We start from the raw sequence: 15,372 nt of genomic DNA, 5'->3' as shown, positions 1-15,372 counted from the left end.
CTCCGTAGCCTTGTAATTTTGAACCCAATCCAGAAGACAAGGATACTCCTAGATCGAGTATTAGGAGAAATTTGCCATCGTGGAGGACTTTTTGGAACTAACCCGCATTTGCGTTACATGGGGAGGAAGACCACGATAACCTCTGAAGGTTAGCCTGACGGCAAGGGAACTCTAACCCATGATCCGTCTACCACTGAGGATATTTCACGTCAGCATTGTGATCGGTGCAAGTCGGATGCGGAATTCGTATCGACTGGGATTCGATCCCGGGTTATAAAATTGAAACGATACAGGGAAGATTAGCATGGCCCCTACGCAAGGATGATACGCACCTCCTCCACCCGATTGCTTTGCAATGATTTTTGTTTCTTGACACTTGAATCATTCACTTTATAACTACTTCGCTGCTTTCTTTGTTTCAGAAGAATTAAAATTATTTTCCTGTTTCATTTTGTGCCGATAATCAACCACCTAAAAAGTTTATTTTGCAGAACTGTTGGGATCTATTTGTAAATCCAAATCACTTCTCAAGTCAATAAATCACAGTTGGAGGTAATCAACACTGCCCGCATAATAAATTTGGTAAATTTGAAAGTAAAATTCAGTTTTCAACGGCATTGAAGAGGCGTGACTAGGGTAAACAATGCTTCCGTCAAATCCCAAATTAGTTCACTACATAAAATATTATATTCTGTATTGTTTTATTTATTTATTTTTTGTATTTTTTTATTTATTAATAGTATGATTGATTAACAACGAAGCTTTTAAAACACTTTTAATAATCAGAGATAAATTCGATATTATTTACGCTTTTGACGCGTTCACGCCGGGAAAAGTGAAGATACTGGTACGGGAAGAGAGAAAATACTGGTAGAAGAACTATTTCAATATTAGATAATATTCGGGAGGAGTTAATCTAGTCTCAACAATAACAATTCACTGTAGGGAAATTTATCACGGCGAAGAAGCAATTCAATATAAAAATTGCATCCGCTAAAAACAAATGGTAGTTATGGATTTTTATTATTCCCGGAAAAAAAAACTAAAAAATGAAATGTATTGTTACCAGTTTTTACTCCGGTACGCTGCCAAGATGAGATAATCTAGCGTGACCCCCCGCTGGGTCACCCCGGCGTGAACGTGTTAATATTCATGTATTGATATTGATGACCTTAAAATGTTTCATAACTGAGTTTTCACGTGATACAGTATTATGTCAATCGTTATCTATCAACTTTTGTTTTTAAATAAAATATGATTTCAATACTCATTTATGATTTTAATAATAATTTTAATTCAAAACGGTGCAATTTTTTACATTTTGAAAAGAAGATTCCACAGAAATTAAATATGACGTTAAAATATTCGCATAGAGATATTAATGTACTTTGCCCATTTATGTACTTTCATTTGTGCTTTATTCAAGTTGTTGTTTGCTCTAGATATAATAGCATATTTTATAAAATAAAATTTTAAGCGAAACTTCAAAGTAAATGTAATTTCTTGCCTAATATTAATCATATAAATTACTGATTACACGATATTGCAGGTCCGCTCTTTCAATAATATTTACGAAAAACTAATAAATAAGGTATCATTAATCATTTACTCCTGATTTCTTCAAACAATTTCGCAAATTAGTTTTTTATCAATTGTTTGTTAAGCGATATTAAATTAGGATTTTCCTACTTTTACCGTAATTAATTATTACCAAAAATAGGTATAGTTATCGATTAATCATATTGACCTGAATAATACTGATTGAATTTAAACACTCTTAACTTCTTGAGTTCCAGTTTCATACATCTTATGAAGATACTTTCATCTTTGTTGACTCATTGTTAATGTACTGACAAAATCTTTTTGATATGAAGTATTTTAATATTGAAAACTTAAATATTTTCGTTACTTTCTAAATAATTGGATAAATATAAATTTTCAGAGTCATAAGTGATGATAAATTCTGTTTTCGGTTGTTCTTTACTAGCTCTCAAAAATATGGAAATATAAATACTTTTAAAATTTCTTTTACAAATAGATAGTGTTTAATATCTTTATAACGTTTGATTGGAAAAAAAGCTACATAAGAAATATAAAGATGTAAAAAATAGCGATTGTTGCTTTTATTAATTGATTCACTAAATGAATTTATCAAATTGATATTTATTGATTCATCAAAGATATAAAACGAGAAACAAAGTTTTTGAATTTTGTTTTAATAAATAGATTTGATTTTAAATATTTAAAATAATTTATAAATAGAAGAAAACATTTTGGAAAAAATAAGAATAAACGGTATTGGTTCTACTGCTAGTTCACCGTCTTGTTTGAAATAAAAAGTTTATAAAGTTATCAATTTGAAAGAAAACTTCGAAAGTTTCTGCAATACTGTGTAACAAAAGAACAAAGAATTGGAAGAATAAGAAGAATAGAATAAGAAAAATTGGATAAACTCAAATGTTAATTGCTCTTGTATAAAAGTGTAATACTGGCTAACAGAATCAGTAGAATTTACAATAAGAACAATTGTTTTTTTCCCTCAATTGTTGGCTGCTTTTTAAATAAGAAAAAAAGCTGTTAAGATTCTCAGAAGAAAACGTAAAATGTAACTGCTTTACTGATTAATAAAATAATAAGAATCAAAAATAAGAAAAATTGAATCTACTTAACTGCTGACTGCATATTTTTTTATGGAAAAAATTCTAACAAAAACTGCAATACTGAGTAGTAAATAAGCAGAATCAACAATAAGACGAGTTCAATATATTCAGTTAATAGCTGCATTTCATAAATTAAAAGAAGAAATTACAGTTTTTCATAAGAACAGTTCTTAGCTACAACACTGGATAAAAGAATAAAGATAATCAAAAATAAAAAGAAATTAAAACATTTAATTACTGGCTGCTTTTTATTTAAAAAAAGTTCTTTCAATTTTTTGCAGAGTAATTCAAAAATCACTGCAGTTCTAAGTAACCAGATAAGAAGAGTTGATTGTATTTGCTGATTCTCTATTTCGTAGAACAAATATTTAAAATGAAAGCTATAAAAGTGACGGCAATATTTACTAACAAATTATCGAACTCTCTAATTGAACGAAGCTGGCTGATGTGTATGTTTTCAATTATTGGTATTAAAATAAATAATCAACCGACTATTCTGAACAAACAGGGTACTTTTTGCAAAGAAGGTATTGTTTCTCCGTTTAATTTATTTCTTGCTGTTGCGGCTATCTACTATGCATCCGCAATGTTATCAAGATTAGAAAAAGATCGCATATTTGGGATTGTTGGTCTAATGTTTTCTGTTTTGTTAAAGTATTACCTACTTACTTGCGGAATTGACTTTACCAATGTTTTATGTAGCCTTCGAGGCACCAGCAAAAAATGTCGAGGAGACAAAAAAATTATTCGAATAATTAACTTAAGTATCCTCATAACAATATTACATCCCTTCCTTTTAGCGTTTATTCTAATTACTTGCTTAAACTTTTACAGGGATGAAAAAACTATCAGATTTTGGCTTTTAGGGCAATGTTATCCAACAAATAGGACTTTGGAAAATATTCTTATTTACATTGGAATGTCTTTATTGTATTTCGCAAGGTTCTTTATATCCTTGTTGTCTTCAGTTATTTATACAGCTTTCTGTTTCGAGCTAACTCAAGCTTTGAATTCTCTGAGTCGAGATCTGGAAAAAAATTGCCATTCGGACACTATTAGTGTTCAAATACGAAAATATCAAGCAATTTTGGAATCCTGTGAAACTTTCGAAAATCGGGGGAAAGTAATAATGTTCTTAATGATATCAAATTACTTTACAATTATTTATATAAGCTTAGCTTTATGTCTTGGACATGTGGAAGAAATGCCTGACTTCATGGGAATTACTGAGGCTTCTTTTTCTGTGGCCACTTCTCTATTTTCAATTGTGATTATAGTTATTTCAGCTGCCGGGATTCCCAAATCTATGGCGAAAACAGCTTCTAAATTTCAAATAATGTATCGGAATCAGCTAATAAATAACGATTTATATTTCAATTCAAATAAAAAATGCATTCAATTATTGAAAGCTATGAGCGAAATACAACCGTTTCACTTGACCGTTTGTGACATGATTCGAGTTGACAAAGGTCTCATTCTTAGCACTTTCGGTTGCTTTTTGACATATTGCATCTTAATATCTCAAATGAATTCGGCATTAACTTTATAGTTATAGACACAACAAATGTGTCCTTCTGACCATCTTTTGGTGCTTTTTGATGCATTTTTTTCAATTTCATTTATGATACACATTACATGTCTTGTCAATACAATACGAAAAACCAAGTTACATTTATCGTTGAATTCTTCAACTATTTTTATGATTGCATTTATTTTCTTAAGACATACAAAGATCGATCTATCCAAACTTCGTGCAATATGACGATCAAATTCGGATATGAAGAGTGATCTATCCTAATGCATGATAAAACGATATATTGCTGTATTTTAATTATTGGTGTATAAAAAGTTTTTGGTTGCATTTTTTTAAATTTCATTTATGATACACATTACATGTCTTGTCAATACAATACGAAAAACCAAGTTACATTTACCGTTGAATTCTTCAACTATTTTTATGATTGCATTTATTTTCTTAAGACATACAAAGATCGATCTATCCAAACTTCGCGCAATATGAAAATCAAATTCGGATATGAAGAGTGATCTATCCTAATGCATGATAAAACGATATATTGCTGTATTTTAATTATTGATGTATAAAAAGTTTTTGGCTGCATTTTTTCAATTTCATTTATTATACAAATTACATGTCTTGTCAATACAATACGAATCATTCACTTTATAATTGCTTCGCTGTCGTCTTTGTTTCTGAAGAATTGAAATTATTCTTCTGTTTCATTTTGTGACGGTAACCAACTTCCCTACCTAAAAGGTTTACTTTGCAGAACTGTTGGGATTCATTTGGGAATCCAAATCACTTCTCAAGGTAATAAATCATAATTAAGAATAATAAACACTGCCCGCATGATAGGTTTGGCAAATTTGAACGTAAAATTCAGTTTTCAACGGCATTGAAGAGGCGTGACTAGGGTAAACAACGCTTCTGTCAAATCCCGAATTAGTTCACTACATAAAATATTATATTCTATATTTTTTTATTTATTAATATTTTTCTACATTTCTATCGTTTTTCCTACAGACTCCTTTCTTTATAAATATCTTTTCACCTACATAATTTTCATTATTATCTAAACAGCTCTTACTAATCAATTATATTTTAGCATTTTTTATTCATGGTTTGGCCAGATAAACTTCTGAATTTCTATATGATGTACAATGCGCAAATTTAAAAAAAACGACCACTCTGAGTCACTTTTAATCCTAGAACGTGATGATTAGATCTTCACGTTCTGGGACTCAATCGTAAAGGTTCGAGGGTGACTTCAAATTTGCTAATTAATAAGTGCAGACGATATTTTAAGATATGAAATCAATGTACTTCCTCAGAATAAACGTGCCTTTTCACATTTCTGACCTGCAAAATACGGTTGTCAAGCTAAAATATGCATAGCATATTTCCTATCATTTTAAAAACCAAATTATTATTTAATTAATACTTTTTAAATAAATAAAAATCATTGACATAATCTGTAATCTTTTTATAAAACAACCTTGAATTAAATTCAAAATAAAATCCTTTTTTTAGATTACGTGCACATCTGCTTAACATATTAGAATTGAATTGGAAAATGGTTGATGTTTAGTTTGCATTAAAATTCTATATTATTTCTCACACTTTCTTTCCTGCCAACACATTTTAATGCTTAAGGCTTAGGAAAAGAGCCTTGGCATTAAATTTAGTCAATTAATAGCCAATAGATGGACTCTTTAACTTTCTTTGGAAAAAACTATGCTAACGGCACATGAGACTCACATTTTTGATTTCTTGCTGGACGGAGGTGACACGTGGGGCTTAGCATCGCAGTCAGACCTTCCGGGCCATTTTCTAAATTTTACACAAAAATGATATTTTTTTTTTTTACTTTCGAGTTCCATATGATTCTATAATTTTAGAAAAATGAATCATTTTTAATATTCACATTTGGTTCTTCAATTGAGCAGTTTATGATGTTTATTATAGAATTGCTCGCCCGTATCACTCTGGAATAAAACAAAAAACAGAAATATGGACAACTGAAAATACGTCAATCAACATCTTCGACGAATGGTAAATTCATCTACTTCTTCAAACCAAAATATTTCTTTATAATGGTGTTCGTAGTTTTGTCAGGAGAGCGACTCAAAGCTTAAACCCCTTAATGTTAATTTTACTTTTTCCGTATATCGTCAATCTCTCGAACCTTTAAAACGAATTGAAAAATGTTTGCACACACATATAAAGTTCGTTTATCCAAAGATAATTCCATATAAAATATAACTTTTATCAAATACAGTAGGGAACCGATTATCCGGAACGATCGGGACCATCGCTATTCCGGATAACTGATTTTTCCGGTTTTCTGAATCGTTACAAAAAGACGTTTTTTTTATTGTTAAACCCAACTAAAAAAAAATTATTTGGTAATAATCTTAAAAAGAAGAAAAAACGTTGAAGTAATACACTAATGATTATTTCCAAAATGATTGTAAGGTAAACATCTTTCAAAAAAGAAAGAAAAATCCTAAAATTTTATGAGGAAAAAAATTTTTTTTTTAAAATGGCGGGAAAATATCGAATTTCGTTCCGGTTTTTTGGTTTTCCGGTTTTCTGAATTCCGGATAACTGGTTCCGTACTGTATTTATTACTATTTAGTTTATTTTACTTCATAATAGTCGAAAATATTTTGGCAAGTAAGGTACACAATTATTTACATCATCTTAAAGACTGCAATACATAATTTGTGCAAATTCAAATTTTAAAAATACAAATAAATAAAATTCGATTTCTCGGGAACTATTTGAGCAATTTCTTCCTAGACTAATTGCTCTCTCACAAACAAGGGCATTTAGAATATTTATAATTAAAACAAAATATACAAGAACTAACAAACTGGGAATACAGCAAAGTATATATATAATTTTTGGGGGTCTTTTCTTTTTCCAAAATAGCCATATTTCCGATTTTATTATTAAAACATCTTTGCAGACGTGTTAAAAACTAATGATTTAACTTAAGAAAGTTCTAAAATAAGGTTGTTTTTTTTTTAAAAAAAAAAGAATTTTTCATTAAATACAAATAGGGTGTGCTAGATTCAATTACGCACTTTCCTCAAATTTTTGCCCTAGTAATTTTCCTAAATGAATTTGGCCTGTCTTACACAAGGAAAAAATGCGAAGATGAATTAAATTTAAAAAAAAAATATAAAGATTTAATAAATCAGTACTGAGAAAAAGTACAAAACCATGCTCAAAACTGAAAAGCATATACTGACATAATTAAAGAGCTTGATGGAAGAATTAGATAAGTGACGTTATTATGATTCAGAATTAATGAATCAGAGAAAATAAATAAATGTGGTTGCGTCAATATGGGTATGCTTAATGTAACTAAACTGTTTTTTTTTGCCTTCATTTTAATCTTAACATAACTAAACCACATCAGTTTTTAATATGCCTGCATGATTTTTATTTCAAATTTGGCAGTGATAGCTAAAATCAAGCAAAGAATGAGTCTCGGCTTCTAATGAAGAATAGTCCCCTGGCTTCTAATAAATTGGTTATGAAATAGTTCGGATACAGTTTTTTTTTTAGTTTTTAAATTGTCAGTAACCTCCTTCTAACTCTAGGTTTTTATATTAATACTAGGAGGCTTCGCCCCCTGCTCGCTCGCTCTCGCCAACCCCCGGAACTGCTTCGCAATCCGATGCTCGCTCATTGGATACGTTCTTAACATCTAGCTTTTGTACACTTTTTTGAACACTGAAGTTCCGAAAACTTTTCACTGTAGAAAATTCTAAACCTGTGCATTTCAATATTAATTTGAAATTGCAAACAGTTCACATATTTTTCTTAATCACACTATTCTAAATTTCAGTTGTTGAGAAAAGTAACTGTTGTAAGTTTTGTTTTAAGGTTTTTCCCACCAGAGGGCTAAAACCATGTGTTGTAAAACAATATGAAATAGTGCTGAAAGCCGGATGTAAAGCATCGACTTCGATAAAGATTATTTTGTGAGAATTTTTTTTATAATTCGTTGAGAATTCACCCGATTAGACATATGACGCTCACTACGTGCTCTTGCGCGCCAAAACCTATCAATTAAAACGTATTAGCGTTTTATATAATATAGATTAGCCATATGATGCTCACTACGTGCTCTTGCGCGCCGAAGCCCATCAACTAAAAATGAAAACTGCTGCCTACACGAGAAAAGAAATATCATCGGTTTTATTGATACATACGTATTAGCGTTTTATATAATATAGATAGCTTAAATAATTTAATTTTTTTTTATTTAATATTATTTGTCGCTCTTTTCGGTGGCTTTACGTTATTTAAATAAGCAAAACTCGTTTTTTGAAGTTTATTCCAGTAGAAATAAGATAAAATGTATTAAGCATCACTTGGTATGATACTATAAGCGTAGCTGTAGCTTGAGGAATGGGGCACATTTTTTGTTTATTTTACGTTTTATGCACAGTGCGCAAAAAAAAAAGAAAAAAACGAACCTACCTGATAACTTTTGATCTGATGATTGGATCTTCACGTCCTAGGAATCAATCTTAATGACCTCAAATATGCTAATTTTGAGTGCAGACGATATTTTAAATTATGAAATCAGAAGCGAAAACGATGTTGAAACATCATGAATCACACTGAAACCAACATAAACCATCAAATTGTTTGATGGAACCATCAAGAATTTTGACTTGGGGTAGAATAAAATTTTTTTTATGTTTCTTTTAAACAATGCAATTTTTGATGACAAAATATAAACATAATTGGCAGAATAATGTCCAAGAAATAAAAAATGGGAGTTTTGAATATTTTCTTTTCCTTAGAAACTCAGTCAAATGATCTGTAATTATTACATTAAACCAAAAATATATATATATATATACATATTTCTTTTTTATGCTAATTTAATGTTTAATTATGGAGTTTCTCAAAGGCACGAAAAAGTGTAATTATTTCTGCAAATATAACAAAAAGTGCAAAATATAAAAATAACATCAATCTAAGTAAGTTGGTTTAGCACTAAAAAATAGTAGCATTAAGAAATCATTGAAATTATGTTTGAAGGTTATTCAGAATTACAAAGAAATTTTTATGTGTTTTTTTTTATTTAATGCTTTTTTTTCTACACATTCCTGAAAATTTTTCTGCGCCTTACTTTAGATTAATTTTTATTTTGAGTTATAAAATAAAGATATAGAGAACTTGCAGCTTCTGTAACCACTCTATGTTTCAATTTTTCCGCGAATTTTTGTTCTACCGATTTCCCTTCGCTGTATTCATGGTTGACGAATCCTGCATTAAAAACATCATTTTCCAATGTCACACGTGCAACGCATGCGAACTTCCAATATTGGGAACACCTCCAGTTGAAGTGTCTCAAATTCTCTTTATTAAATTAAAAATCTTTAAGAGCATAAAATACCTTCTTCTCTTTAAGAGCATAAAATAAAATGTCTTCACTGAGAAATCAAGCGACAAGAATAGATTGACAATAATGGATTGATAAAGGTATTATGTACTATATATTAAGACACATAATAATGTGGAACGCGTTGCTTGGATTCTACAAGTGACTTTTCTTAAACAAGTTCATATAGACATCGATATCAGTCACTTTAAAAGCGATGTAGTTCTTGTTTCATTTTTCAGTTTAGATAACATGGAGCATGCGCAGCTAACCCTTTTGAAAGAGAAATGGTATAATTTTTCAATAATAATATTGGCGCGATTTTTCACTATATATCGCTCACATGGGCTGCAATAGTGGCACAACTACAAAAACACGCGTTTTGGACTAAAAACCAGTGTAAATATGAAAATACACATTCTTTCAGCTGCAATACTAGCGCAACTGATAATTCAACTTGAAGGTAATCTTCGTTTAAGCAAACTAAAGCATTTCTTATGCATTTTCCTTAGGAATGAAAACTTTAGACCCACTTATCTCGAAACATGATTTTTTGAGTTGCACCGCTATTGCAGTTCATGGGCAATATTATCACGACAAAGATGACCCCTTTATTTCTTCTCAATGTGAGGATACGAGCCCCAGGTGTTCCTTTCGAAGTGTTGGCATGGGAGTAACCACCAGAGGTGGTATTTTTGGTGAAACGACGCTTGAATCAAATACTAAGAGACACATCTACATTATGAGCATAAGACCTCTTCTTAGCTATGCTGCCATAGCATGGGGTGGTCAAGTAAAACTCAGATTGAAAATATTCGAACATAAAATTTTAAGACTTATAACTGGAGCTCCCTGGTACGTTGAAAACAAAACTCTTTATAATGATCTAAAATTATAAGACATTAATAATTTCCTTAATAAATTAAATGCTTCCTTTCTTAAGGATGCAAAAAACTGCACAACTTGTGATTTTAATAAAATCTTAGACTTCGAACATATCGCCACAAATACCAAATTCAGTCCCGCCACAGCATTCTATCTTAGTGACGGTGTGCTTTCTAAATATTTTCTATCCCAATTTTAGAAAATTGGATCAATATTTAGACAAATTGCATACTCTGTACCGACTTGTCGGAGGAAGTATGCAGGGAGTCTGCCCTTTTGAAATGTAAATAATTGTAAGTACTTGTAAATGTTTTAGTTGTTTTCTTTTATTTTCCTTTTTTTTCTATTCACCTTATTGCAGATTTTCATATGTTTACCAGCCTCCGATCTCACAGAAATCATTTTCACTTAGATGTTAGTTCTTATTAACTGCCCTCCCCCCTCCCCTTCAATGGACTTTATTCCGATGAAGGAAAAGATAACCCCAGAGGTTAGGCACTCCGTAAATACTGTATCAGTCACAGCAGTGAAATGGGAGAGCATTAGTACCTTTATGACTGCAATATTGCTCTGAACCGTGATGGCTTAGGGCAGGGATGGTGAACCAGTGGCACGTGTGACATTTATGTCACGCGACACAATATTTTGGGCACGGCACCGATCACAATTGTTATTGCACTATGAATTGTTATTACACAAATGTTATTACACTATGAAGCACATGTAACAATTAAATTAAAATTCACAAAAAAACAAACAAAATAATAACCAATTATTAATAAAAAAATTAACAATTAATGCTAAAAAACAATTAATGACCATAAAAAACAAGCTAACAAAAAATAACCAGCAAAAAAAATTAACAGTCCTGCTTAAACTAACATCTTACAACCTAAGGCTCCTATACTCTGATTCAAGGGCTCTATTACAACCTAATATAAGTGATTTGTCATTTAATCTGCAACAATAGAAGTCACACTGATGTTACTTTTAAGTTGAATTAAGCGTATAACTAAAACATTGCAAAATGTTTTTTTTTTTTCAATGCAAATAAAGAGTTTTGAGTTGATAGTATTTAGTATTAATATTTTCCCAATAATCACGAAGTCGAAATTATTTGACGGCACGTCTATGACCTCATTAAAAATTTTTTTAGAAGAAATGGCACGTTGATATATAAAGGTTTGCCACCCCTGGCTTAGGGGATAGAACGTTCGCCTTCCAATGAGGTGAACCGGGTTCGAATCCCAGCGATGGCTGGTCGATTCGAATTCTACACCTGGTTGGCACTGAACACAGTGCTGATGTAAAATATCCTCAATGGTAGATGGATCTTGGGTTAGACTCCCCTTGCTGTCAGATTAACCATTGGAGGTTTTCGTAGTTTTCCTCTCCATGAAATTCAAATGCGGGTTAGTTCCATCAAAAAATCCTACAGAAGAGCAAATTTTTCCCAATTCTTACTTAATCCAGGAGTTCCCTTGTCATCTGGATTGGGTTAAAAATTACAAGCAATTGAACATCGCAGGAGAACATCTTTAGACGTAAATTGAAAATTCGATCGGCTAATCAACAAAGATTATAAAAATTTTTTAAAAAAAGTAATGCTCTGATCTGCGAGTCTCTGGTGAGTTCATTGACCTGTCTGAGATTGTGAATCCTGTGTTTGGTGTGTTGCACTAATATTTGTGCTGTAATTAAGTACTAGAAATTGCTGTATTTTCTATGAGATTCGACCAACAAATATTTAGAGTGTTAAAGATTGTTTTATTCCTATTCAATCCACATGAACCCTGTGCTCGATACAATATTGAATGCCAGTAATTGAAAAAATATTGAATATTTAAGGGTTTTGAATTTCATTCCTCGTTATTTTATTTTTAATTTAATAAATTTGATTTACAAACATTTCTGGTTTTCAACCTCTTTTTAGTTAGTTTTTTTTTCTAATTTCAATAGCAAATATGTTTTCGTTTAATATCTGCGAAATAATGCTTTAGCATGTCAACTTCTAACGTTTTAAACGAAGACATTTCTTGAACGTTTAGAGGGGTATTCAGTTTTTATCTTTGCCATTTTATTTTTAGTTTAGTAAATTTGATTTGCAAATATTTCGAGTAACAGCGTCATTTGCTGAGGGTAAAGATAAAACAAGGCTGGTAAAAATCATGAATTTTAAAAGAAAAAAAGTGGATTTTTTTTATTAAAATTGTTTAATCAGATTTTTTTAAAATTTTTTTCACATTTACTAATTAAAGTTCTGATAAAATAATAAATATTATATAATACCAATAATTTTTTAACTAGAATACTTAATGTTTTTAATTAAAAAGTTTAAAATTGTTAAATAATTAATGCAATCTAAACACTGAATAAATTAAATCGTTCTTCATTTTGTTCAAACTCAGCATCCTTCTGAATTTTTAAAGACAAAGGCACAATTTGTCATTTAATGAAGTTCATATAAAGAATAAATTTAGATCAGGAAACATTAAAAAAACTATTCTAAATTACTCTCTCTCTCTCTGGAAAATAACCTTCTTCAATATTTATGTAGGGGAATTACATGTTTCATCATTTTTAAAAGTATTTAAATGAACATATAACTAAAAAAATGCAATTGAAATATGTTTATTAAACAGAAAATTATTTGACATACAGCTATTGAAAAATTTAAAGATTATAATTTGAAAGTTTCACGTGAATTTTATTCACAAAAAATCTTTTTTTCATTTATTAGTTTACTTTAGACATTAATTTCCCCCTCTCATTATTTCTCTAAAAAAAGCATTAAATTTCAATAAATTCAAGATTTAGAAAACTTGACGACCTTAAAAATATATTTATAATTTATTATATACTACGTAAAAATATTTCTGGCTAAAATCAATAATTTAAAAAAAAGTAATTTAAATGAATAATTATTTGTAAAATATGTGATTTAAATACGATTGTAAAAAAGGGTTTCTCAAAATCGAACAAATATATGCCAAAATAGCTCTGTAACAAATGTAGTTAAATTTGGAAACTCCTTATATTAAAAAATTTAAACATAATAATCATTGAAGGGTAAAATGTGTGAGTCAGCTAACAAGTTTTGGGCTAATGACCCCCGAGTTCGTAGTAGGATTCTCTAACCAATGTATATGTGCACGGTACAACTTTGACAGTACAGTGAGCAAAATAAATAACGGAACACCTTCCTAGAATAAATTTTCATCTAATGATAGGGTCTTCAATGTTTTAAGACTCAAACTTAATGGTTCGAAGAGGTAACCTCAAATATGCTAATTAATCAGAGCACGCGATAATTAAAACTAAAAAATCAGGCACAAAACGTAATTTCTCTGAATAAGTTTTTCAGAGAAATTACTTATTGTGTCTTATTTCGTAACTTAAAAATTTGTCTGCACCAATGAATTAGCGGATTTGAAATCACCCATTTCGAGCCATTAAGATCGAGTCTTAGAACTTGAAGGTCCGATCACTAGATCAAAAGTTATTCAATGTGGGTCATTTGTTGGGTCAATGTGGGTCAGGGAGAGTTAAAAAGATTTTTGCAGCCAATGAGCATCTTTCCCACACATTTTTTCTCTTCGGGTCTCTTTTGAGATTATGCATTTTGCTCAAAATATGAGTATATGCTTCTTCAATTTTGAATACACGAGTTTTTAAATTCAACTATTATTTGTCCCGCAGTGAACTGATCGTTAAGACACGGTTCCCAGCAGATCACCGAAGTCAAGCATCACTGGGCTACGGTCAGTGTGCGGGTGGGTGACCACTTGGATCAGTCTACGTAGGGACCGAGGGTGTGCGGTATTGGTCCTCGTTAAACTGTGCTACCGTAAAGTGCTCGACTTCGCGCGCAGGTCGTCGGGCTACCGAAGCGGGGGAGCCATCCCCTCCGCAGAGGATCAAAATTATGATGGCATGTCTTCGGATCATCCTCCAGGATATTTCCCAGACCGTCGCCAATGGCCCATTGTGCAGCTCTAAGTGCGGCGTAAATTAACAACAACAACAACATCAACTATTATTTGGTTTGAAGCTATTATGGCAGATTTTTGCTTAATTTTGAGAAAACCCTTTTTTCTACAGTGATACAAGCTGACCCTGAGAAAAACTAAAACCATTTGTAATTTGTTTTGCAGTTTAAAAAAAACTATTGTTTTGCAAGAAAATATTATTTTAAAGTTTTCACTTTAAAATGAAATGATAAATTGAAATAAGTGTTCCCATGACTAACTCTCGGAAATCTGCAAAGAACAAGCGAAAGATGATGGTACCTTCAGTAATTGTTGATTTTCCTTTTGCTTTTAAGAAATTTAAGTATTGTTTTGAATAGGTACAAATTACTGATCGAACCACGCAGAAAAATTTAAAAATTTGAGGAAGTTGAGCATGAAAAATTGAAACGTTCACAAAAAAATTCGATTTAAAAATGTCGAACCATTTACATTAAAGCTAAAATAAAATATAATTTAAATAACAATTTCCGATCATTTGGATGTAACAATAGAAAAATATATTATCAAGAAAAACACCATTAAAGTTGGAAAATTCATATGTGCTGCATATAACATAACTTTTTCTGGGTTGCTGTAATTCTTTCAAAAGTTCAAATTTCAGAAAAGTCTTTTTAACACAACATTTTTTTTTTTAAAAAAAAAAGAAAAATAGGAAGTTAGATTTTTACAAAATTTCATTGTTGTATTTTTTCTTCTTAAAACAAAATTTAATGAGAAATGTTTTTTTAATGATATTTTATAAATTCCAGAGTACAGATTGCAGAATGGTATCTCATGTTACAATGTTTATTTTTACTGAAGCAAAATTCTTTATAAAGAAACTTAATTTACAGTCATTTGACATTTATTATTAAAAAAATGTCATTT

The 15,372-nt window shown here is 30.5% G+C and overlaps 1 protein-coding gene and 1 pseudogene across 2 annotated transcripts in view; one reads left to right on the top strand and one right to left on the bottom strand.

Moving 5' to 3' along the window:
- LOC107438189 (synaptic vesicle 2-related protein) overlaps positions 1-15,372 on the bottom strand; it is an 80,296-nt gene that overhangs the window by 64,132 nt on the left and 792 nt on the right. The gene's annotated exons all lie outside the window — the stretch shown is intronic.
- On the top strand, positions 256-352 carry LOC122271500 (U6 spliceosomal RNA; annotated as a pseudogene).

This window comes from Parasteatoda tepidariorum, chromosome 8, assembly GCF_982258835.1.
Source record: "Parasteatoda tepidariorum strain Cologne lab strain chromosome 8, Ptep-v5.0, whole genome shotgun sequence".
NCBI lineage: Eukaryota > Metazoa > Arthropoda > Arachnida > Araneae > Theridiidae > Parasteatoda > Parasteatoda tepidariorum.
Note: the sequence above shows the minus strand (reverse complement) of the source record. Positions and strands in the feature narration are given on the sequence as shown.